Source organism: Canis aureus, chromosome 12, assembly GCF_053574225.1.
Source record: "Canis aureus isolate CA01 chromosome 12, VMU_Caureus_v.1.0, whole genome shotgun sequence".
Lineage (NCBI taxonomy): Eukaryota > Metazoa > Chordata > Mammalia > Carnivora > Canidae > Canis > Canis aureus.
Window position 1 is genome coordinate 14140991 of NC_135622.1, and position 26816 is coordinate 14167806.

At 41.2% G+C, this 26816-nt stretch overlaps 1 protein-coding gene across 7 annotated transcripts in view; it reads right to left on the reverse strand.

Moving 5' to 3' along the window:
* Positions 1 to 26816, reverse strand: part of EXOC6B (exocyst complex component 6B) — a 612331-nt gene that overhangs the window by 17413 nt on the left and 568102 nt on the right. The window lies entirely within an intron of this gene.

Consider the following 26816-nt stretch of genomic DNA (forward strand, 5'->3'; position numbering starts at 1 on the left):
CAGAGAGGGCAGTGTGCTCTGAAATTCTCTCAGATGTGAGATGTCTAATATCTACTAAATGAAAGGAAAAAAAAAAAAAAAAAAAGAAAAGACAGAAAGAAACTGGGTTCATGGAGACCCTTCTGAGTATGAGGGGCAAAATCTTCATTATCTTAACATCTGGCATCAGAATTCTTTTCAGGCAGAGAAATATGTCTGCATCTCACTTTGTAAGATCCCCAAAGTGCCGATACATATAGTAGAGGGAAGGAATTTGTTACTCTAGGTCTTAGAGGCAAGGAGCTAATCTAAAGAGACAGGACTTAACTAATATGTGTGAGAACAGCTAAGAGGGAAGTTCCTATTGGTCTAATGGCCCCAAATGACTGTGAAGAGCTGGGATGTCTGATAAGTGACTGTTCTAAAGCTGTTTACTGTGTCATATGGGATAGAAATCTCCCCTAACAATCCACACCTTCAATTCTTATCTTTAAACAAATCTACTCTGCTCTCACTTGCTTGGGAGAATGAGTATTTATTTCTTGGTCAGCTTGAAGAGGCTGAGTTTCACACCTCGAAAGCTGCACATCGGCACTGTGGATATGGGAGCCTAGGAAAGAAGACTGGAGGTATCTAGGGATTCAAAGAAATCTGAAGAAGGCCATTGCAATTTTTACAGGCCAAGGAATTGGGGTGGGGAGAGGTGCCAATTTCTCTGGATCTCTATAGGTTAAAGGCATCTGGCTTACATTTGAGTTTTTCAACAATGGCCACTCGGTAGGCTGGCTCTTGGGCCTTCCAGAAAGGTCTGATCTCCTGCTCTTTTTTTCCCTGGTTGTGAGAGCAGGAGAAGGGGCAAGTAGAGTAGTGGCTGTGCAGTTCCCTGCTCTCCCTCCACCCCAGCAGTCAGGCACGGATGGAAGCTTCATTAAGCTCTTTATCAGAGACCAACTGCACATCAGCAGCTTCCTCTGAAAGGGAACGTCACTCTGAGAAATATTTATTTGCCTCATAAATGTGGGTTTATAGGTTTGCTATCTAAACTTTTCACCTCTGAGACTACCTTGGTAAAGAGAAAAAGAAAGACAGGGAGGCTTAAGGCTTTCCCATTGTCATCAGCTGGTGCCTGGGGGGAGACTCCCAAATAAAAATGCCAACACCAAGCATTCCTTTGTCAGAGACTGTCCTGTTAGGCCATTTCTCATCGATGACAGCATCTATCCTGCTGCAGGGGTAGAAGGAAAACCTATTATCATGCTGGGTGATAATAACTATACTGTACGTACATGTTCCAGGGGAGGATGGGAAGCCCTTGCCATGGGCTGACAGACTTGCCCCTTGGGGAAGGCAGGCGGGTGTGGGTTTTCGATGGAGTTGCTGCCACACATGTGGTAGGAGAAGGAGGTAAGAGCCATGGGCCAGTGTTCACTCTTTCAGCACCCTGTGATTTGTTCAAGGTTCTTAGGTAAGTGGATTAGGAACCATACTGTTGAGTTTTTAAGTATATACCCTCCCTCTCTGGCTAAAGTGAGTAAGTGGTTTAAACCCTCGTCCCCTGTGAGGATACTATGGATTGAAGATAATATTAACACTGTGAGCATAAGCAAATATCAAGGAAATGGCAGGGCACACAAGTCTGTCATGAATGAGCTCTTTCTCATCCCATTATAAAGTAAGTACAATGATCAGAGTTGATAAGGCAGCCCTCCTGAATTTGAAGTCATTAAAGAGGCTATTTAAAATATGATCCGTACCCACTATTGTGAATAATGAACTTTACTCAGCCTAAGGACATATTTCACATTGAAATATTAATGATAGTGATGTGTATGGACACTTACATAGGCATATGCACAAGCCCACTTCTGAAAGTAATTGTTCTGGTCTCTTAAACTGCAGTGCAGGGGGAGTGCGGTATGTGTAGGACTATCCTTTTGTAGCTATTCAGCATCTAATTGTAATTAATAAGTTGTCAACACATTGTTATATACACAAATACAAAGGGTGAGTCCTTAAGACTTTTTGTCAATAGTGGTGGTCAATCAAAAAAACTTGGAGACTCTGGTTAGATCACTTGCAGGAAAAATTATCCAAAATCCATGATGAAAATGGTCTGGGTTCTCTTTTATAAGTGGAAAAATTAAGAAACATTAGTTGTCAAAAATTACTTCTTGCCTTATATGAGTCATTACAAATTATAGCCCGGGAACTTTACGGTAGGCATAAAAAATATATCTAACATTAAAGGAGAGTAAAGCAGGAAATGTCCTCCTACTCTGGTCAAGTTTAGAATGATCTGGAAAATATGCCTGGGTCCAGACAAAAGGCTCGGCCTACACAGCTAACTTCTGAAGACCCTTAGCCCAATCAGATATGTGTTTAAAACCCATTTTGTTCTTGGTTTGAGAGACAGGAGACTGAATAAAAAAGTGCTACTCAGATTCCACTGCCAAATTGTAGAACTAATCAATAGAACAAGCAAAGAAGCACTAGATAAGTGATTCTCAACCACCAACGGATCGTTTCTGTTTGTCTTCCCTTTAGAAACTCCAAATTTCAGAAGGGTTCTTCTGTCTCCCAAAGACTGTAGTAAGTAAACACTAGTTCCTAGGAAGGCCACAGTCTCGGTCCCCCTAGGGTTGGTGTTTCCCTTGTTGTTAAATTTCTTTCCTTCCTTTCAATTCTATTTTTCTAATTATATTTGTGTATTATTTTAATGAACCACCTCAAGGCCATTTTGGAAACGGGTGAGATTAAACAAATTTGATAAAAATTGCTAGTGAGCACCATACCTGCCCTTGAGAGGCAAAAGAAGGGCCCAGACAGTGAGTACAGCATGTGCATGTGTTCAAAACAAGAAAAGATGGGCACAATTTGCACAGAGAAAAGAGAATTTCAAACAAGAGATTAGTGGACACCATGGTGAAGAAATAGGAGTAGCTGAAATGTGTTTAAAAGAAAAAATTGGACATTCCTTGAACATCCACTATGTGACAGATACCGGGCTAGGCATCTTACCTATTTCATTGAATCCCCAGGAAAATCAACAGACTTAGAGGGTAGGTATCTCATTTTATAGATGAAGAAATGAAGGCCCCAAAGGTTAAGAGAACAGATCAAAAGGAACAGATTCAGAAAGTGATAGAGTTAGGACTCAGAGGCAGGATAGTATAATTCTAAGACCAGGCTCTTCCCTTTATTCCCTTTTGGGCGTCTCTCCATGGCCCACTGGTATGCAACCTGGCTGAGCAGAGGTGCCATATAAAGTAGTAGTAGTGGGAAGACCGAAGAGGGAGTAACGGAGTTGGACTATGAGGAGTATTGACAGTCTAAGGATATCTAAAACATTTTTTATGCCATGGAGAGTGATAACATTTTGGTAGCAGTCTATGAGTCAGATCAGTAGACTTGAGAATATTTTCAGGCAGGAAGATAATGAGGTAGGTAGGTAGGAAGGTAATGAGGACTTGGACTAGGGTGGCAGCAGCAGGATGGCAGAGAAGAGGATGGCCTCTGTATCAGATCCAGTGGGAGGACAGGAGGCGGACTGTGTGCTGCAGGGGAACAGGGAAGACTAAACAATGATCTTGAGGCAGAGTTTTCAAAATCCGGTTCCCCCAGGGACTAGGCAAGCAACATGAGTGAATGAATCTGGCAGGTGGCCACATGACTGTTCTTATTCTCAGCAAAAGCAAGTGCATCAATATGGCTCTAGGTTCTCTCTTGCACCTGCCTTTTGCTTAAACTCTAGAGGAGATGAATAGATATATCTTTTGTTTTCTGCTTTGACTTTGCTCACTGAATTTTATAGACAGAACAAGGCTGGCTAGGGGCCTGTGGCAGGTTCAATGTGGTCAAGATCAGTTAAGCCTCATGAAACAGCGTAACCTTAGAATTAGCTAACTCCACACCCCTAATACCACAAATATCCTTCCTTTCTTATCAGAATCTCCTTCTAAAATTGCCCTCATGTCAGAAACTGTCACATAGGACTTCTCAGAATTCTCATTTGAGGGAGGAACAATTTTTGCTTGAATTCTCCCTGGCATTTCATAAAAAGTCTGGACACCAAACTTTTTCAGTTTGTTCTACAGTATCTCTTGACTAGTGAACATACCTTTCCTTCGCTAGCTTTATATGTATTCATTTAGCTTTTGAGGGGTTTTCAGACTCTCCAAACAGAAGATAGAAGGCCAGCATTACAGCCCTGGATCTGTCACTAGCAACCAGTTCTACTACTAAGTAGGATTCCTCTCAAAATAACTTTTACTGATGACCAATGGCATTACTGTCCCTTCCAGCTCTAAGATTCTCTCTAGAGAATTCATTATTAGGACATAAATAGCTATGGGACAGAGAGAGTAGTTCTCATCACTTAGCAGGAATGAGGCAGCTAAAATGGCTACTGGGAGGAATTGCAGAGAATGGTGCCATTCCTTCACCTTACAGACAAGGAAATTGAGGTTCAGAAAGATTCGTGATAATGTGCAAAGCCGCCACGAATGGGGCTGGGGTTAGAACAGAAGTATGTGACCTGTAGTCTACTTTTCTTTCCATTACATGCAGCAATTTAACACTTCTGATAGAGAAATAACATATGGCAAGGTTTTGTGGGGGTTTTTTTGTTTTTGTTTTGTGTTTTAGTTTACACACACAATATTGTACACAATGTTTGCAATTTGCTTTTTTTATTCAATATTATGTTTTCAAGATCTATCCTCACTGATTCATGGAAACCTAGTTCATTAGCTTTAACTGCCAAACAGCACTCTCCACTGTGTAACTATACTGAAATCTACTACCATGTGTTTATCGACTCATTCAATGATGGGAATTTGTATGATCGTGTGTCTGGCTGACAGTCTCCAGAGCAGAGTGCTTGCCTGTCCCCAAGGGGTGGCAGCATGCTAGGCAAGCATGGTGAGAAAGAGTATTGCTCAATCTTTACCACTGTCTGTATCTGAAATGAGGTAAAAAAGGTCACTTAGTGGGCCAACTTAAATACCCCTGCATATGATACCACAGCAAGCAGCACAGAGAAAACCCAAATGACCAGTCTAGGCCAGGACTCTCAATGAGATAATTGAAAGGAAATCTCTCTCTTGTTGGGAAAGAACATGCAGAGGAGTAGAGAAAGAGGCACAGTAAGCTGAGGTCATTAAGCCCACTCTGACCAGAATTAGGATAAACACAAAATATTTCCTGTCTGAATAGTAAGGACAGAAAGTTATATCCCCATTTCTGAGCCTCTGGGAATGGATCAGGAAGTCTCTGCAGGGTTTTCAAGGGTACTGGAGGTTGACCAGGGGCAGTAGAGAAGGACCAGCTCTGCTTCCATAGCTATTGTCCTCTATTTCCTTGAACTTGAAGAGATTGTCTCTGAAATCTTCCAAGAAGCACCCAAATGCCCGTTAGCTCATGTCTGAAGCGGTGAAAGAGACATGAGGAGAAGAAAGAAGCCTCCTCGTGGGACTTTGGTATCACTCTCAGGGGTCCTGAGATGGAAAGATTTCTTCTCTTACTCTGCACAGACAAGCTCGGTCTTCCAATTTCTTGTCTGGCCACAGCAATAGGGCCCTTGGTCTGTGATGGCATGGGAGCCATTAGCCAACACAAGGCCCTTGTTTTCATCAATTCCGAGTCACTGAGCTCTCAAATCAATATAGTTTTCTGACTCAGTTTCTCAATCAGTTATGTGCATTTATTATGAGCAAAAACCTGCTCCAGTTTATTACATAAGAGTAGGAAGAAAGATATAGTAAGTGAAAGCACTTGGAAAGTTTGCAGTGTTATTATACTTACTAACACTATTATCATAGGGTAGCATTTTATTCAAAGAGATTTTTTAAAAAGCAACTAAACATTACCCTTCATGAACTTTAAAGCAATCAAACTTGTCTGCCTTTTGCTTCAATGTTGTCAACTGGAGCCCCTGGCGCTCCCCCAAGCTACAACTCCCCTGTCCTGACCCCAGAGCCATCGTGTCCATATTCTCTGTGAGCCGGGGCAGATGGATATTCTCCTGTTTAGCACTTGTCCATGTGTCTTGTTCCCTGGAACAGGGTTCCTGCAAGGGCTTTAACGAGGGCCAGATTATACGCTGTGGGTTTTTCTGGAGGGGACCACCCACAGTTTAAATACCATGACCAAGTTATGGGAAAAACAATCTATCCTTTCACCTGAGATCTCTCCCACAGCTACAACCACCCCCCACCCCCAGAGGAGATGCCACAGTGTCCCTGCAAATCACCACCATTTCGTCACCCCTTGTCTTGTCCCCTCCATCTGGTGACCAGCCCCCTTCCTAACTTGAAGGCATCCTCTGTAGCAGCTACATATTCCCAACCCTTTCCCCGGCCCCCTCTACGGGTCTCAATAGCAGACATTCTACAACACTGGGCTTGGGGTGGAGGGCGAATTAGGAAATCTCCAGGCACGAAGACGAGCAGCGTGGTGCCAACTCAGCTCCAAGTTGTTCTGCCTGGGGGCTGCAGTCAGTTTAGGGTTCCATCGTGTCTCACCCCTATGCCACCCGGCAAGATACCAACCTCTTTCCAACATGGAAATAATAAGATCTACCCAGGGAAAGTGCTCAGCATAGTGCCTGGCATGTAGTAAGTGCTCAGCAGCTATTAGTAATGAGGAGGAGAACGAGGAGTAACAGGAGGAGGGGGTCGTGGGGAGGGGAAAATGAGAAGCCAAGTGACTTGTTTCTTGTTCACAGCCTCACCAGTGATGCTCTCTGATTTGGACTACCTGCCTATTTGTCTTTGTCCATCCAGATCCTTCCCTTTCTAAAGAGACCCCTAAGAAGAAGCCTTCTTCAATCATGCCAGGCACAGTCTCTCATTTGGTGTTATCAGAGCCTATCTGAAACTCCGAATTGTTCCTGTTGCCTCTTCCCGGAGATTATAAACTCCTTAAGGGTGGGATCTAGCTTTTTCTCTGTCTCCGCCTAGCACAGGTCTTGTCCAAGGTTAACTATGAAATGCTTAGGGTTGAGTTGAGTCACGGAGGCTTCTATTTCCCGGTCCCAGAGTGGTACCAAGAACAGCACAAAGGAAATTTCACAGCTCAAGGCTGTGTCTTCCTGGCTGCTCAATATGCCTGGACTTTATCACCCCACACGATTAAAATGGCCCTGTGTTGGATGAAGGCGGGGAAAACCCACACTCTCTAGACACTCCTCAAATGAGTAAGGGGTTCTAGAGGCTGGTTTGAGGTTCCATACTTGCCACAGATAATTCACTAAGCAATCATTCCCACTCTGGGACCCACTCTGGATGTTGGAGTACTAATTACATCCCACATTCCCAAGAGGGCTGTTGAGGTGCAGAGCTCATTTGTACTGGTCCAGAGGCTCTGACTGCCAAGGAATTGGGTTTATGGCAAATCAGAGTTGGTTGAGATAATCAAGTGGCCACTGCTCATCTGTGACCTATTGATGCTCAGGCTGTGGGTCCCCGTACTGTTCATACATAGTGCCTTTGCAAGCTTCTGGAATTATCTGGCCTGGGAGCATCTCTACAAATGGGAGGCTCACCAAATCAGAGTCCTACAGTTGAGGGGAACTTGGGACAGGCTTCCGTCCCAAAGTGGTCTTCAGCTTTCCCTGGATACCAGCAAAGTCCCTCTCCTTCATCCTCTTACCTCTAGGGCCAGATCAAAGGTACTCCCACCTCTCAGCCCATAAGCACCTTACAGGCTTGTTCATGTTGACTTTTTTCATGTTTAAGCACTGTGTGGTGGAGCAGAAAGGAGCCAAAATAAATGTGTGCTGACGGTTGTGAGAAACCGTTGCAGGAGGCCTGCACCCTGGAGCCCTGAATGCATCAAAGCAGACACCTCTGCCTGAGGTCCTCCTTCAGGCCTCCTCTGGCTTCCTGGCAGCTCTCCGGGGCACTAGGGCTCTCCACAAGGTACTGGTTTCTGCTTTCTCTTGGTGTTTCTTCACGTTCTCCAAAAGGCAGAGAATGGGTGGAAAGGCTCAGCCACAGGATATTGGACTGTTTACAGTTGGCCAGGCCAAGATTAGAGTGAGCACAACATATGCCAAGTTCATTGGAAGTTACATTTTCCCTTTGTTTACACATTAAAGGGGAGAAGACCAGAAGGAAAAAAAAAAAAGCAGGTGACCTCCTGTTAACCTCACTCGTCTGCAAGAGGCTGCTGCCCTCACCTCTGAATGAACTTTCAGATTATCTCAGACAAGATTCACCTTGCGCTGAACTTGTACGCCTGCTCTGAAGCCCCCAGTCACGTAGCTGTGATTAAACATTACAGAGTGGCCATAAATTTACAGAAGTATTATTGTAGCTTGCTTTCCTCTTTCTTCTTTGGGAGAGGAAGAGAGCAATGGTTTAGGGTGGGGGGAGCTCAAAAAGGGGAAACTTGTCGTCAAACAAACAGTTCCTTTTCACAGCTCCGAACAAAAGAGAAAATGTTGCATAGGTGTCTCAGAAAGAAGGGCACAGGAATTTGGCCATGGGAGAGAAATTAAAGCTCCAGAAGACTTCAGAAGTCTAGGGCACAGCCCAGATGTCCCCCCTCCCATTTCCAGGCAATCTCAAAGTCTGCAGGTGAAGCATGAAAGTGTGCTGCCCTGGCCCCCGGCTTTGACTTCAAGGCTATCCGAGAAGTACGTCTTGTGCCTGTGAGAGAGAGGCGCCCTCCCAGGGTTGGCTACAGGGTGTGGGCAGGCTGACGGCAGCAGGCAGGGGAAAGAAGGCTGCAGGCAAACATAGTTCGTTTTGTTCTTCGAGCTGCTGTGAAAGATGAGGACGCCCTAACATCTGGGAGATTTAAATGGAGATTGGACAGAGACTAGACCGTATTCTAAGGAAACACCCTGTGGCTGCACCCAGGAGACTGACCAGATGACCTAAGAACATTTCTTTCTATGATTCACTGTTGTATGCTGAAAGTAAGAAAAAAAAAAAAAGGATATTCCACTGAAGTAACGTTTGCTGAACCCTCTAGCGTCCCAAAGCCAAAATCCGCCTGCAAAAGGCCTGTGCTGCCCCTTAAACAATGAGACCTCTATAACCAGAAAAGGCCACGGAGTGCTCTATTTGATCCAAAGAATTGTAAAAAGTGGTCAGGAAGCCCAGACTGAGGTGATAGGCTCTGGCCAGCAAAGTCACCTTTGGAAAGGAGTCGTTCTGTCTCTGGTTACCTTATGGCAGTGACAGGGGTGCTAAAGAGGCTCATTGTTTCTCCAGTTGGCAAAGCCTTGTCCATAAAAGCAGCAAAGTGCGAGGTCCATCAAATGAGCAAAGCAGCTGAAGGCTTAGCTCAGCTTCTGCTCTCGGCAAGAACTTCTGCTGCTGTTAAGAATCAGAATCAGCCAGGAGTCCAGAAATGGCCTTGGGGCTACTCAGGCATCACCTCTGACACACAGAACTGGGCTGGGAAGAGAAAAGGCCATGGAGCGAGGACAGTATTGGCGATAGTTAAATTTGGCAAAGGAGCTCTGAAGGCAACCTCTGGTCCCGGGGGCCCCCTGTGTTCAGAGCTCTGATCAGGACTTTGAGAAGGGAAACAAATGGGTTCCTGCTCCCTGTGCAAGTTCTGTGTTTGGTGGCAAGCCAGGAGGCTGAACACACAGAGGCTGGGATAGGACAGACAGGGGAAAGCTGCGAGTAAGCAGGAGCTATCCTGAAGCTGGCGGTCTGAAGGTAGGCAAACAACCATGTCACCACAGAGGTAGTAGCCGAGGGCAATGAGATAGACTCCATGGGGCAGCTAGCAACCAAGAAGGCATACACAAGAGGAAGAGAGGCAAAACTATGCCAAGAGTTAGAAAATAGGAGATTAGACTATTGGATGAAAATTTAGGGTGGGGGTGGGGGAGGAGTAGCATAATAAGTTACATCTGTTGAGAGCTGAAGGTCAGCCAGACACAATATTAAACGCTTTATTGGCACTGTCTCATTTAATGTTCTTCTAGGAGGAAGATACTATTATGCCCACTTTAAATATAAGGAAATTGAGGCACAGGGCAGCTAAGCAACTGCTCAAAAAACACCCTGTTAATTAGCAAGGAAGTCAGAATTTGAATCTAGGCCTACTTGACTCTGTAATCTCTAAATAAGAGAAAAGAATCTTAGAACCATAGAATTAAGAAAATCTACAAAAGTTCATGTGGGTCAGGTTGAATGCAAGGTCCTCCTGCTTTTCCCACTATCCTTCAAGATTTGTATAAGCTCACATCCCCTCTAGGAAACCCTGAATTCCGCTATCAGCCTGTGAGATTTACCCCTCCTCCAAACGCCGTTTGTACTTACTGTTTACGGGGCACAGGAAGCACTGTATCACATGTTTTTCTATTCTTCCAACTGTTTGTCCCTCACAACTGAATATTTATTATGTCAGTAAGCCAGATGTTGATATCGAGAGAAACCTAAATGTTTTATGTTTGTAGATCCCAGAATAGAAAGTCAACTCCTTGAGGTCTGAGATTCACAAGGCTTAATACACTGAGAGGCGCACAGTGGGACCTCAATACCTTTGTGACTAAGCCCCCAGAAGCCAATGAAAGCTCTCCATATACAAAAACAAAAACAAAACAAAAAACATTTTCTAAAGAAGAGAGCTGTTCATTAGTGGAATGTGCTGGAGTAAAGGGTGTAAGGAGTATGTATGTGAAAATAGGATGAGCTCTATTTCTTTTGGGTATATTTTTTCCTCAAAATGACATAACTTTATTGTGTATTTTCCTTATAAAAATATATATGGGGATGCCTGGGTGGCTCAGCGGTTGAGCATCTGCCTTCAGCCCAGGGCGTGATCCTGGGGACCCAGGATCGAGTCCCACATCAGGCTCCCTGCATAGAGCCTGCTTCTCCCTCTGCCTATGTCTCTGCCTGCCTCTTTCTGTGTCTCTCATAAATAAATAAATAAAATCTTTAAAAATATATATATATATATGATTTTTGCAAAAAAAAAATCAGGTAAAACTTCCTTAACTCAAAAAAGCATAATGGGCAAACTATCAGCCATAATCTTATCTCCTAGTAATAACAGTTGGCAAGAATTTGGTATCTAGCCTTCGAGACTTTTGTCTCACCAAAAATCGAGTGCATCAGACATACTTTCAAAAGTAGATTTTTCTCCACTAACACAGCACAGACATCTTTTACATGTAAACACCTGTAGATAAACTTCATTTAAAAAGACTCAATAGTGTCTATTTAAATGGCTATATGCAATACTAAGTGAATGAAGCCCTTACAGATAGATACTTTGGTCCCCCCCCCCCCCATGCCCAATACTTCCCTATATCACAGCTTTTGCCATTCACTCAAAAACTGCCCTCCAGAATTGAGTATCAATTTATTCTCCCATTTAGCAGTTATCAGAATGTTCAGGAATGGAAATGCCTGACCAGAGTTGAGATGAACATTGACCAGAAACACTAGAGGGACTATCTCACTGAATCAAAATCTTTATGTTTATGATCTTGATCATCCCTTTCTACCATAAAACCCCATCATGGGTGCCTGGGTGGCTCAGTGGTGGAGTGTCTGCCTTTGGTTCAGGTCGTGATCCCAGGGTCCTGGGATTGAGTTCTTCATCCAGCTTTCCACAGGGAGTCTGCTTCTCCTTCTGCTTATGTCTCTGTGTCTCTCATGAATAAATACATAAAATCTAAAAAAAAAAAAAAAAAACCCAAAACAAAAAAGAAAACCCCCATCATGCTTCCTTGCACTCTTCCTAAATCACAGAAATGTAATGAAAATCACTAGAACTTGTTTCAAATACCTGGAACCCTTTAGAAGGAGAGTGATAACTTGTATTTAGACTGTGCTTTATAATTTACAAATGTTTTCAAGTATATTTTCATTTTGTGGTACAAATACCATCTTCTTATTGGCTCTGAGATCTCATACTTTCCAACTGGAACAACTTAGGGATGATTAGGTTACAAAATAACCAGTGGGATGCCAGTTCTCATCTTAAGCCTTTTCTAGATCCTAAGACCCAGTCCTGCACCTCAGAAAGAAATAGGCCCGGGGTGCCTGCACCCTTCACCTCACCACCCCCAGATGGAAAGCTCTGTATGCATCTTCTATCTTCCATTGTCACTATCTAAGAATTCAGAAGCTCCTTTTCTCTGGATTTTAACCTTGCAACCACAGCTCTTTTTCCTCTGTGGTAACTTTTGTGTCAAATGAACACATAGGCAAGGAGTTAAAAGTTACAATTTTGTTACCTGAAGTAGCTTGAACTATTTTCGTCTGCTCAGTTGTTTTGTTTTTTTTTTTTCTTTTTAATTTAATTTTATTTATTCATAGAGACACAGCTAGAGAGAGAAAGGCAGAGACACAGGCAGAGGGAGAAGCAGGCTCCTTGCCGGGCGCCCGATGTGGGACTCGATCCCAGGACTCCAGGATCACGCCCCAGGCTGCAGGCGGCCTTAAACCGCGCCACCGGGGCTGCCCTGCTCAGTTGTTTCTTATGTCATTGGTTGGGAGCATAGACTGCAATCCATAAGGGAAAGCTCCTTAGCTGTTCCTATCCTGCTGTTCCTCGTTCCCCCAAAAACCTTCTTTCTTAATTTTTCAGGCTTCTAAAGAAGCAAAGCTCAGCCTGGTGTCTTCAGAACCTCCCTAAAATTCTCCATTTTAGCACCCTTCCCTCTTTATAGGGAGTGCAAGTACCCTACTCTATTGGAAGTTATATGTGCTTCAGCCAAAGACCCTAGGCCGGAAGGAACAAGTGACTTGCTTAAAAACTGGGCTCTAGTTCCATTTCTGATCATCGCAGTGTTTGCTGAAGCAAAGGCTTAATGTCTACCTTAGAGAATGAGTGCTATAACCTGTACCGTGGATATTAAAATCAAGAATACACTGAAAATACAATATTGGGCATTAGAATATGCTCTTACATAATTACCCATGGCCGTAATGAAAGCAGTCCCTCTTTCTTAAAGTATATGGTGCTTTTGGTCTTCAGTGACAACATTTTTATATTATTGCTCTTTACATTCAATTATGATACAACCAATGAACCAGCTATGCACAATTACCAGGCATACAAGAAAAGAAGAAAGAAAGAAAAAAAGAAAGAAAAGGAAAGAAAGAAAAAAAGAAAGAAGAAAAGAGAAAACAAAAGGAAAGAAAGAAAAAAGAAAGAAGAAAGAAAAGAAAGAAAAAAGAAAAGAAAAGAAAAGAAAAAAGAAAAGAAAAGAAAAGAAAAGAAAAGAAAAAAAAAAGAAAAGAAAGAAAAAAGAAAAGAAAAGTTAAGTTTCCTTTGCTGGGTATCTGTAGCTGCCATTTCCAGGGTGTGCTGTTCTTTTGGGTCCTAAGCCTTTGCTTGCTATCAGCCTCTTCCTTATTCTCTCTGGTTTGTCTCCAGATATTACTTTTTAGGCAGTTAATCAACTACCCTTAATTTATTTTCTCTCATTTGCCATCATGTAAAATGCTATAAGGACTACTGCTTAGCATTAGAAAAGGGCAGATACTACACCTCTACCCTCAAGGAATCTATAAGTTAGTTGGGGATCCAGGCCAACATATTTAAATCAATTAATATGCTATCACTTTTTCTTGATGGCATATTACCTTTCCATAAATGCTACATAAAATGAGCACATCGACATGCAGTAAGGTATGTGCTGCCACAGATTTAAAAGAGCAGTGTATAATGATAATATTTTGTATGTACTGTATACCCATTTCCTAGAACAGTTCCTGACATGTAAAAGACACCCAATAAATATTTATAGAATGAATTCTCTCCTCTCCTGACCTGCCATCTATTTTAAAGCTAAGGGACCAGGTGTTTCCAGGACATGTACCTTTCCCAAAGGGCCCCAGAGTCATTACAATTTCCATAAAGTTGTGCAGTTTTCTGGCAGCCATCCCAGAGGGGGCGATACCTCATCTAACAAGTCAGCGGGTGCTGCTTCTCTGGGGACAGTGCCCATGGGAGCTTCGTTTGAACCTCTAATGAGACTGGGGGGTTTTGGTGGGTGGTGGGGAGCAGCAAGGTGGTGATACAGGTCTGCAGCAGTGAGTCCTGTTGCCTCAGCAGAACGCGCACACATCTCCGGTGAACACCCTGTAGCCCAGAAAGGCCACTCAGCCACACATTCTTTGATATGAGTGGGTTCCAAGAGATGTTTACAAAAGCATCTCCGCAAAGTGTTCTCACTTAGCACTTATTCAAGGGTGCCAATTAGGAAAGAGAACCATAGGCTGAGTCAAATAGAAGGCAAAAACACCACCTCTCGCTCTCTCCAGGCGGCGAAGCTTCCTCCTGTGAGATCTGGGCAGTAAAGGGTTAGCAGTTTTATGCTCCTCCCTCCACCTGAAACGCCTTCAGTCCTTGCCAATGCTTGGGCACCTGCAACCTTTAAGACTTGTGCCTCCATGGGCCAGTTTACTTGCCCCACTGGCGGAGATTCAGTTACAGATGTAGTGACAAGTGATGCTGGAAAAAGTCCTATTTCTGGACTCAATTTCCTCATCTATAAAATGAAGTTTGGGGGCTAATTGATTTCTCAGGGCCCCTTTCTAGCTCAAACTTCATCTTTATATGGGCTGTGTTCTCAGGTGAGAGGCTGGAGTGGACAAAGAAGCCTTCCTCTTCTGCTGGAGCCATCCTGTCAGGGAAAGGCCAGTCTTCCAAGAGGTCTGGTGCAAGGTCAGGGCAAAGGCTGGCGCGGTTACTTCCATACACGGTGTTCATGCCTTCACCTCCTTAGTCACGAAAGTCGATGATGAAGGCCTCACATGTGCCCCAAACAGTGCAAAGCCATAACAGAAATACAAGCTTTATTCTGCATAAGACAAAACATCCTACCATACCCACCACAGGCCAGTTTTATAGAGATTTTAATGAGGCACCAAAATGGTGAGGTTACTAGAAGGTGATGGGCAGCCTTATGAATGATTCTTAATCATACAACTCCCCACTGCTCACTGTAAATGTAGTATGTGGTCAGGTAACATAATGTGGGATTACTACAAAACTGATGTGATTTTGGATGTTTTGTTTTGTTAACCCCAGGGGCTGTGTGAGGAACTTAGAAGGGATATATTGGTTTGGTTTACCTGTTCCTTTGCTTTGGCTTTCTCTACCACCCAGTGTTACCTTAGTCTATTTAAAGTTTTATCCCAGTGATTCTCAGTGGTAGACTTTTCCCAAATCACAGAGCCCTTTACTGCTGTAATGAGTCTCCACACTGATAGGAGTGTGTGGAATCCCTTAGGTGTGTTGAGGTGGAAAAAAAAAAAGCTCTACTGGTTTGGAATAGGCTGAGGGTATTTCTCCCTTTGGCTCAAGAATGCTGTGTCAAAAGGAGTGCTGCCTTGAAGGTGGCTGTCTGGCCTCAGTTGGTGCCTTTCCTTGTAGATGTCTTTCCCCTCTGGGGACCTGAAGCATTTCTAGAGGTAAGGAGCAAAAACAGGGTTTCCAAGGATGTGATGATTGTTCTCAACCACCAGCTGTTTGTCTCTGCCTGATTCAACTCTCAATCCTCTCTGTAGTTCCAGTTTCTTGGGCAGGGTAAGCTGTTTTATTGCTCACTGTAGAGATTTCCTTTAATTACTAACATATCACAGAGATAAACCCAAGTTTCTAACACACACAGGAATAGAACAGACCTAGGAAATAATAGCCCTATAAAAGAGGACTTGGAGTTGCTGGAACTGAGAAGGAATAAAAAAACAGAGTAATAAAAAAATTAAATGTCAGTATCAAGCGTATTAGTGGAACTGAAAATGCCTGTGAGGATAATAAAACATCTTCAACTTAATAATAATAAAAATGCGTTTGACTTAGATAATAATGGGGAAGATGAACCAAGAATTTGCATCTTGTTTCCTTCCAAGTTTTTCCTCACAAATGCTATTCTATTGAAGAGAAGCAAGGTTTAAGCCTATTGGATAATCAGCCTTTCAGGGATGTATGGATGGTAAGGACTCCCATATTCTCCATCTCCACTATAAAGTGAGGAAGAAAGCATGAATACTAATTGTAGCACATAAAGCTCAGGTTAAATATAAAACAGCTCCTACCAGAGCAGAATTTGAGCACTGGAAGAGGAGTCTGAGGTGGTGTAGTAGACTGTTTCAAAAGATGGCTGCAACAATAGTTCCCATCCCATATGGTCCTTTGCAAAGAACCTTTCTACTCTCCCATCAAGAGGCGGAGTCTGTTTCCGCTCCCTTTAAATCTCAGATAGCCTCAGGCCTTGTTTTTACCAAAAGAATATGATGAGTGGGTGGTGTGGACCTCCTCAGGCTGGGCCTTAAGAGATCATAGCTTCTGCTTCACCACTTGGAATACTCATTCTTGGAATTCAGCTGCCATGTAAAGAAGCCCAAGTTAGCCAAGTGGAGAGGCAGAGACAGGTTCCAACCTCCTAGTCAACCCTGCCAACATACTACACATGTGAGTGAAGCCATCCTGGTACTCCAACCTCAGCTTCCATCAGATAGCAACCTCTTGAAAGATGCCAGCTGATACCACATAAAGCAGACGGATGAACTGTCCAGTTGAGTCCTGGTCAAATTACTGACCCATAGAATTAGGAACAAACAAAATAGTTCTTGACTAAAGGTACCGAATTTGGGGGGTAGCTTGTTAATGTAGCAAAAGATAATCAAGACAGGTGAAAATCTCCATTTTAGGAGCAGGTTAGATAGTCACTTGTTTTGAGAACTCAGGCAAGACAGTTTGAGACCTCAAACCCACCTTTCTGGTTATAATAATCCACTGAACATGGGGAAAGAGGAGGAATTAATTCTCTTAGAGTCTCTATGTTGAATCTTGTTAGCACTTCTGGATGGGACTTCCTAATAGGAAGCCTTCAAGAGGAAATTGGTGTTTCTCGGTAGCTCCTGAAATAAAAACTCTTCATTCTCACTCAAGAAGGGGTTTCATTGATGCTCGTTTGCCCGCTACCCCCTAGAGATCCTTCCTGCTGTAGAAAATTAAAGTCATTTCTGTTCATATCATCACTTGATATTACTGAGAATTATCACTGGTGTCTGGAGCACAGGATGTGCTCTAGAGTATCCTCTCTGGTGACTGTTACCACACACCACTTTGGTAACCCAAGCCCCTTTTCAGTGTCTGATTCTGGCTATGATTGCCCAGCCATTCAACCCTGGTTCTATGGCATCGTCTCTTCTATTTCCTTCTGGCTAGCCATACGTTCCACTTTGGTGAGCTGTAGTTAGAATGCATGAGGTATGTGGAGAGGTGGCCACTTGCAGGCTTCTTCCTTTTAGACTGTATCAATGCCATTAATGGGAGGTTCCCACCTACCATAAAGGGATTAATTTGATTTAATGAACAGAAACGCAGGCTGAGGGCTTAGGAGAAGCTTTCCCAAAAGGTTTAGTTGATGCTATGTTTTTGTATGTGAAAATTTTGCTTTGGGGTTGTGAACTCTTTAAAACAAACAGTTGAGGTCATTGTTAATGGGAGACAGGATGACTCGCATAGCTTCTGTCAAGACTGTTTTTAGGGAGGAAATGCAGCAAACAGGGTTGGGCCTTTTCACAATGATCCATCTTTCAAAAGCACGAGTGAATGCCCCATCTCATTAATCATAAGACTCTGGCTTACACTGCAAATAGGGAGCAAGAGCTACTCATGAGGCCATCACATCTCTCCTCTTGCTGAATAGTGAGAAAGGGCCAAATAATCTCATCTTCTTCCTACTTGCTACTAAAGAACACCTCTTTGTCCAGGCTGGGCACAGAAAAAAATGGGTGGACATTCAAATTATTAAATCTTATTATTTTATGTCACTCTTCTGAGGTAAAATGTTAGGGAGGAAAAAAATCTTATTTCATTCTTGATTGCCCTGGGCTAGGCACAAGTTTCATCATGTCTCTTTGATATACCACCCTACCATCACCTGGTAACCAAGAAGGCCAAAGCAGATGCATCTTCTGTCTCACATGATCTCTCCAACATGTCTCATTCTCCTACCAAAACAATGCTTATTACCTAAACTTAACTTCCAAGAAAGAAACCATTATCCTACACAAAAATGACCAAAGAAATCAAGGGAGAGTAAAAACTCTGCAGAAAGGAACAGTTTTTGAACTTATCAGACAGCCGACGTTGCAAAACCAACTAGTTTAAAACTCAAAGGAAGACAAGTACTTTCAAGCAGACATGAAAAATGAACTCTTGTTTACTTGGGGTAGATGCTGGGTACCAGGCAAACAGCTAAAATTGTTAACAAATTTCATGAGAGTATAGAACTTTTGGGAACAATAGACAAAAGAGGAGTTTGAACCCATTGGGAAACTCTTTCTCATAGACTTTACTGTTCAAGTGATATTGGGAACAGAACAAGAGGTGAAAGAGGTCTTCCTTTGTGGTGGAGGCCAAGGGAGATGCACAGTTGCCACTTTAGGAAAGGAACAAAGCCCTGTCCCAGATGCTTCTACCCTTTCTCTACTACAAAACAAAGCCTTAAGCTGCTTAGGAAAAAAAAAGAGCAGCATTCAGGGCACAGGGGAAGATACAGTGCAGCTGGGGAAAAGGAATAGGGAAAAACAACAACAACAACAACAACAACAACAACAACACACCCGCAACCCTATATCTATGCAGGACAGAAAAAGGATTGGGTCCAGATGATTAAAGATTCCTTACTGCTGAAGGAGGGACAGGATCACTGAGAACAGAAAATGTGAACACCTCCACTCCTCATCACCAAGCTAGCAAGCAACAAATAACTAAGGTCAGCAGTAAACTGCTGGAGGAGAGAGATTCTGAGATGAAGCAGAAAGTAAAGACCTAAAACAAGGAAGATCACTTAATTATGCTCTTCAATAGTGTAGTGAAAATTTCAGACAATGCAGTAAGGCCAGAAAAAAAGGCTCACAGATTAAAAAGGGAGAAAGAGCACTATTCACATATGATAAAATTGTCTATATAGAAAGCCCTCCTCCCCCAAATCTACAAAAAACCCACTAGTACTAATAAGTAAGTTTAGTTTCGTAAGATCACAGGATACAGGGCCACTATATGAAAACAAAACAAAATGAAACAAAAAACCACCCTCTATTCTAATGCTATATACAACAAACAATTGGAAAGTGAAGTAGATTTTTTTTTCTTTAAAAAAAAGCACCATCTATAACAGCAACAAAAACCATGAAATACTTAGGTGCCAGGTTTGTGTGCTGAAAACTACAAAATGAAACAAATCAAAGATAACCTAAACAAATGGAAAGATATACTATGTTCATGGATTGGAGAACTCAAAGTTGGTAAGATGTCAAATTTTCCCAAACTGATCTATAGATTAAATACAATCCCAATTAAAGTACCAGCACACTATTTTCATTGGAAATTGACAATCTGGCTCTAGAATTTATATAGAAAAGCAAGGAAACTAGAAAAGCCAAAACATTTTTAAAAAGAAGAGCAAAGTTGGAGGATTCATACTACTTACTTTCAAAACCTACAACAATCATGACAAAGTAGTATTAGAGAAATTACAGACATATAGATCAATGTTCCAGTAGGAGAGTCCAGAAATAGATTTAATACATATGTATGATCATGGTTTTTGACAAAAGGTGAGAAGAAAATTCAGTGGAGAAAGAAGAGCTTTACCAATAAATGGTGCTGGAAGAAGTGGATAGCTATTATATTAGTGCCCTGTGATCGCTGTAACAAAGTTACAAAAACTAGCTGACTTAAAACAACCAAAATGTATTCCCGCTCAGTTCTATAGATCAGAAGTCCAAAATCAAAGTGTTAGCAGGGCTGCATGCCCTCTGAAGGCGCTAGGGGAGAAACTATTCCTTGCCTTTTCCAGCTTCTCATGGCTGTAAGTATTAACTGGCTGTGGGCACATTACTCCAATCTCTGCTGCTGTGGTCACATTGTCTCCTCCATTTCTATGTATTTCAAAAATCCTTCTGCTTTTCTCTTATAAGGAAACATGAGATTGTACTTAGAGTACACCTGAATAATACAGGATAAATGTTCAAGATTCTTAATCACGATTTTTTCTCATTAAGTAATGTGTATAGGTTCTATAGATTAGGGCATGGACATATCTTCTTGGAGGCCACAACTCAGCCCAATAGAACCACATACAAAAAAAAAAAAACAAACACATTATGCCATATATAAAAATTAACTCAAAATGTATCATACACCTTAATGTAAAGTATAAAACTATAAAATTTCTAGAAGAAAACATGGAAGAAATTTTTTGTGATCTTGGCTTAGGCAAAGATTTTTTAGATCTATCACAAAGTGCACAATCCATAAAATTTTTCAAAATTGATATAATTAGACCTCATCAAAATTAAGAACCTCTGCTCTTTAAAAGAGAAGGACAAAACAGCATGGACTTGGAAGAAAGATTTTCAAACCATATACATGAAAAAGAACTTGTATTTGGGATACAAAAAGAATTTTCAAAACTCAGCAATAAGAAAAAAACATTTTAAAAATGGGAAAAAAATTTAGATGGACACCTTACCTTAGACAATACAAAGATGACAAACAGGCATGTGAAACGATGCTCAGCATTATAAGTCATTTGGGAAATACAATTAAAGCTGCAATAAAATCACTATGCACCTATCAGAATTGCTCAAATTTAATACAAAATCATACATCCATTTTGGAAAACACTTTGGCAGTTTCTCATTAAAGCTTAGCATAAAATTCAGCAACTCTATTCATAGGTGTTTATAAAAGCTAAATGAAGACATGTTCACAGCAAAACATGTATATGAATGCTTATGGTGGCTGTATTCATAATTGCAAAAAACTGGGAACAACCCAGATGTCCTTTAAGTGGTGAGTGGATAAACAAACAGGGGTACATTCATTCAATGGAATGCTACCCACTAATAAAAAGGCATGAACTACAATCATGCTACAATATAGATGAATCTCAAATGCAAATTGAAAAAGACCAAACTGAAAAACTTCCATATTGTATGATTCCATTCACATAACATTCTCGGAAAGGCACGATACGGGAACAAAAATCTGACTTTAAGAGGCTGAGCATTGAAGAAAGGGTTTGATTGCAAAAGGAATGAAGGAATTCCTTAGTATGATGGAACTCTTCAATATCTTGGTTATGATGATGGTTACATGACTGCATGTACTTGTTAGAACTGTAAAATACAAAGAGTAAAATCTGATGGATGTAAATATGTAAATTATTATCTCAATAAACCACCACCACCAATAAACCAATAATAACAACAACAAAAGTTGTGCTAATTTATGTTCCAAGTGGCAGTGTATGTCAAAGCCAGTCTCTCTACCTGTTCCAGTAATGCATATTATTTGTCTTTGAAAAAATTTGCTAATTTGATAAAAATATTATCTTATTATTGCTTTTATTTTCACATTCTTGATTATGAAAGAATCCATATATTTATTGTCTTTCTGTGTTTATTTTGTGAATTTCCTGTTCACATCTGTTGTCTACTTTTCTATGGGCTTTTTCCTATTGATTACTGACTAGTGGGAGGTCTAGCTATATTCTGGATATTAATCTTCTGCCAATTATAGATACTGAACATTATTTTCTTCTAGTCTGTCACTTGTATTTTAACTCTGTTTTATAAATTCTCACCAAAATAAATAAATAAATAAATAAATAAATAAATAAATAAATAAATAAATTCTCACCAAATATCAGTAAGTTTTCAATTTATTTTTATACATTTTCCTGGCAATTATTTATAATCAATAACAATTTTTTTCTTTTTCTTCTCTGTCTTACTTCTGCATGTTTTATTCATTAGCCGGAAAATGCAGTATCATAATACTGAAGACAGTGAGCATTCTTTTTTTTTTTTTTTAAAGATTTATTTACTTATTTGAAAGAGAGAGCAAGTGCACTCATGTGTGTGTGCCAGCAGGGGGAGGGGCATAGGGAGAAGGAAAGGGAGAGAGAATCTTCAAGCAGATTTCCTGCTGAGCATGGAGCCCAACTTGGGGCCCAATGTGGGGCTTGATCCCAGGACCCTGAGATCATGACCTGATTTGAAATCAAGAGTTGGATGGTTAACTGACTGAAGCACCCAGGCACACTGACAGTGAGCATTCTTATTTAATTTTCTTACTTTGGCGACTTTTTCCCATTTTTATCTGCTGATTAAGATAGTCTGGTGTTTCCTGGATAAACCTTATTTGGTCAAAACAGATTATTCTCTTAATATGCTGCTGAATTCAATCCCTAGTATTTTGTTTGAAATTTAAAAATCTATATCCTAATTCAGAATGATGTATAGTTTGCTTTTTTGTATTTCTGGAAATGTGTCTTCCAGAATTAGGCTAATTGGATAAAGTGAACGAAGAAAATATTCTATTTTTTCTTAAGTTCTGACAGAACGTGAACAGATTGTACAGGAACATATTAAATAGAATTATTTACTAAATATGTGTGTGTGTGGGGGGGAAATCTCATCAAAAGACTGTTTAGTACTCAGTCCTCTTTCACTTATATTAAATTAGTTTCTTTTAGTAAAATCTTTGTTCCTAATGACAGTAATATGTTTAGTTGCTTACCTATAATATACATAAGACTGGTTCAAAGTGTAACACCAATTATCAAACTATAACAAACCTAAGAGTAAAATTTAAACTTTTTTTTTTTTTTTTGTAATTCTTTTGTGGAAAGAAAACATAGCTGTTTTCAAAAATAACTTGAAATTATTATCTGTTCTTCATGGTTACGTTATGAATTTAACATATAATTAGGTTAATTTATTTCTGTTTTCATGCAATTATTGAGTCTGCTTTATTTCTTTCCTTTTTGATTTAATCAAAATTTTTAGATTTTGAAATAATCACAACTTAGAAAAATTGAAAGTGTGGTACAAATAATTTTACATTTTTTTCCCTAAACCCTTTGAGAGTTAATTGCCCATCTGATGCCCTATTATATGCACAATACAAACATTAAAGTCAGGAAATTAACACTGATATATCACTATCATCTTACCCTCAAATCCTATCCAAGGTTCACCAATTGTCTCAGTGTCTTTTAGAACCAAAGAATCCAGGTGAGAATTACAAGTTGCATTTAGTTGCATTTCTTTAGTCTTCTTAAATTCGGAACAGCTCCTTGGCTTTCCTTGACGTTCATGATCTTGAGACTTTTGAAGATTATAGATCAGCTGCTACCTTCTCCCCGCGAGTGCAAGCCCTCCTTACACTACCCCTAAGCTCTGATTCCTCATGCCAGACCGTTTCTCCGAGTGGGCACTCTTTTTGGCCTGTACTGGTTCTGACACCCGGAGCTGGACTGGCCCCATGCATGCAGGCCTGGGCGTCACTCTGCGCTATGATACTCTCAGCCAGGTCACTTCTCTGTGTGATGCCTTCCTCACCACCAGGCCACCCTTCAAACACAGATACCTTCCTCATTCATCCTGTTCAGGTTCTGACAGCCCACACCAGGCCATTCCTCTGCAGACTGCCTCCTCCTCACCCTTAATTTTATTTTTTAAATATATAAGTGTTGAAGAACTACTGGAAAAGAAGTAGAATGATGGAAGCTTCAAGTTAACCAAATGTCTCAAATTTCAAAAAAGGGGAAGAAAGCGGGTTCTCATATAACTGTCACGGATATCCTTTGACATAGTAATTTTATTCCTGATACTGAATTTTATTCTGTTTATGCTGAATCACTTGACATGCTTTTTAGAAGGCCTTATATACCAAAGTGATCATAACAGATTTATTTATAAGAACTTAAAACTGGCAATATCCAGCAATGGGGAATGATAATGTAATTTATAATACAGCCATGATAATTTTAATTATGTTTGCAAAAATACAAAGAAATATTTTTTTAAAAAGATTTATTTATTTATTTTAGAGAGAGAGAAAGAGAAAGGACACAAGAGTAGGGGGAGGGGTAGAGGGGGGAGAGAGAATTTCCAGCAGGCTCCCCACTGAGCATGGAGTCCAATGCTGGGTTCAATCTCACAAACTGAGACCATAACCTCAGCCAAAATCAAGAATTGGAAGCTTAGCCAGCTGAGCTACCCAGGCACCCCAGGAATAAATTTTTAAATAGTATATAAAAGTCAGTATATAAAATTAAATATATAGTATGAGCTAAATTATGCAAAAATACATATTAGTGAGGAAACTAGATACAACAAAATATTTAAGGTGATTACTCTGGGTAATATGACAATGGGTATTCTTTTTCCCTTCTGAATTGTACCTTTTATATTCTTCTACATTTATTTAACAAGCATGTATTGGTTTTAAAATGGGAAAAATAAACTTTAAGACATTAGCATCTATCTCCATAGCACTGTAAGGCATAGCAGCTACTCATATCTATGACCAAAGAATGAGACTCTTCTGGATAGGAAGGGCCAAACCTTATAAGCAAGTACAGAACATCAGAAGCCATGAGGAAGGATGTGATCTTCTGACTAACAGTAGTGGTAGCAGCAACAGCAGCTAATGTTTGTTGAGTACTAACCACATGTCAAGTATTGTCTGTGTATCTCTTTATCTGATCCTCAGTAGTTCCAAGGGATTCCATTATCTTCTTTTTACAGATGAGGACACTGAAAGGTTAACTTACTCATGGTCAGACAGCTAGCACAGGGCAGAGCCATGACCTGAATATAAGCAGCTGATCTCACAGACTAGTACAGATTGGGCAGGTTGTAGAAGAATGAAGTCTACTAATCAGGGGGGTGAGAGGCACTGCAGCACAATGATCTCACTCTCTTCTCATCTGCTACGTGATTCCAGACGTCAGGTAGAAAGCAGTAACTGCCGTAAGAAAGAGCCATGGTTATGGGTTGGAGAAGGGAGAGATAACTTCTATCACACAGCAACATGGAGGATAAGTCAGCAGACAATGAGGCAGGCAGCAGGAAGACCAATTAAGAAAAGTTGTAGTGACGCAGGTAAGAGAAGAAGGTGGCCTGAACTAAGGTGTCTCTTCTATAGGCCAGCTTTGTGGATTAAAGGTTTCCACTCTGTGCTTCCCATGGACTCCCACTATTATGGCTTATTTTCCCATACCAGACCTGCCCTGGATAATCCCAATATTTGCAGGTCACGAGAAGTTGAGGATTAAAACCAGTATGCATTTCTGGTACTTGAGTCTTGCCATCCCTCCCTCTGAATTACTTTCTTTCCCTTTTACTCAAATTCCTATAAGGAAAGAACACACAGCAAACACAAAGGGGGATCAAGCAGAAGGACTTCTCAAGTTGATACAGTATGGATACCCAAGTGGACTTCTAGACTCAGTGGTACAGGATGAGGGCACTGACCACGTCTGCTACGTATGGTCCCTCAGCCACAGAAAAGAGCTGGTGCAATCAGAGCACTTGCTGTGCACCAAGTACCTGCCAGCAGAGGAGGGAAAGTACCCCCCAAGAGGGGAGCTTTGGGTCTTGCAGCCAAGGCACAGTCTTCTACCACAGGGACATTCCTTGTTCAAGGTAGGAGACAGGGAGCTTGCCTTAAAGGGGCCAGAAGAAGAATCTGGCAGGTAAGGGAAAAAGATGTGAGACAGTCACAGTGTGGACATGGATGCCTGAATGGCATATCAGAGTTGGCTTCAAGGGACAGATGTCTGGCAGAAATTTCCAGGAGTAGAAGGGAGGATGAGCATCTTGAAGGCTTTTTGATTATGATTCGCTTTCTTTGTGCCTCAGTTGCCCTGAACAGGACTGAGCATACAATGCGCATTCGGTAAGCAGTCAATGATATAACTTTAATGACCTCAAAACAACCCTAGGAAGCAGGGTTTATTAATAAGCCCACTTTACAGATAGAGAAGGCATGGTATTAGGAGCAATGAAGGAGTAAAATTTTGCCAGTTTATAAGTCAATGTGTCAGAGGAACAAAATCAGCTGCCTTCTATCAACCAAGAGCATGCCTCATAAATGTGTTATTTGTGGGTGTGGACAGCAAGGTGTGAAGTGGCTACCTACCGTTCAGCACATTAGCACAGTGAATTTTTCAAGCATGAATTTTTTTATTGTCTCAATTTCTTTCTATCTTTTTTAAAAAAGATTTTATTTATTTATTTGACAGAGAGAGGGAGAGAGCATAAGCAGGGGGAGTGGCAGAGAAAGGGAGATGGAGAAGCAGACACCCAGAGGAGCAGGAACCCCAATGTGGGGCTTGGTTCCAGGACCCTGGAATCATGACCTGAGCTGAAGGCAGACACTTAACCAAGTGAGCCACCCAGGTGCCCCCTTGATCCTGCCTAATTTCTAGGGACTAAAGCTAGAATAAGGAGGCCACCAGCAAAGGTCTCAGAACATTGCATGTGTGTATAAGTGTGTGCACATGGATATATCTACATGCATGTATTCATGTTATGTGTTCATACCTAAAACAACTACTATTCATGTTAACTAACCAAATTAACATGATTAGTAATGATTTATTTGTCCACTGTCCTACAACACTGTTCTTCACCTTGCTGAGTTTTTATTTATTCTTAGGACCTTTTCTTTTGCATTTATCCCTTAATACTTATTCCAGTTTTTATATTTCCTTAAACTTTCCACTTAAAAAAATGGAATGAAGAAAAATTCTAGAGAGAATGACAAAAAGAACCAGTTTTAGCAACTTGAATGTACCTGCAGTTGCTTGTATCTGGGGGGCTTGCTTTCTGTAGGCAATAAGAGACCCTGGCCTTCATCAGTGATGCTATAGCTAAGGTCAGAGAGAGAAGGATTCAAGGAATACCAGCTGCAATCATCAGGTGGTCCACCAGTGTGTGGATCCTGACAACCAACTTACTGGACTCATTTTCTAAAGCACTGGTGTAGCATCAGCAGGAGGGAGCAGGTGGTGGTGTGGAGGGAAAGAGTGC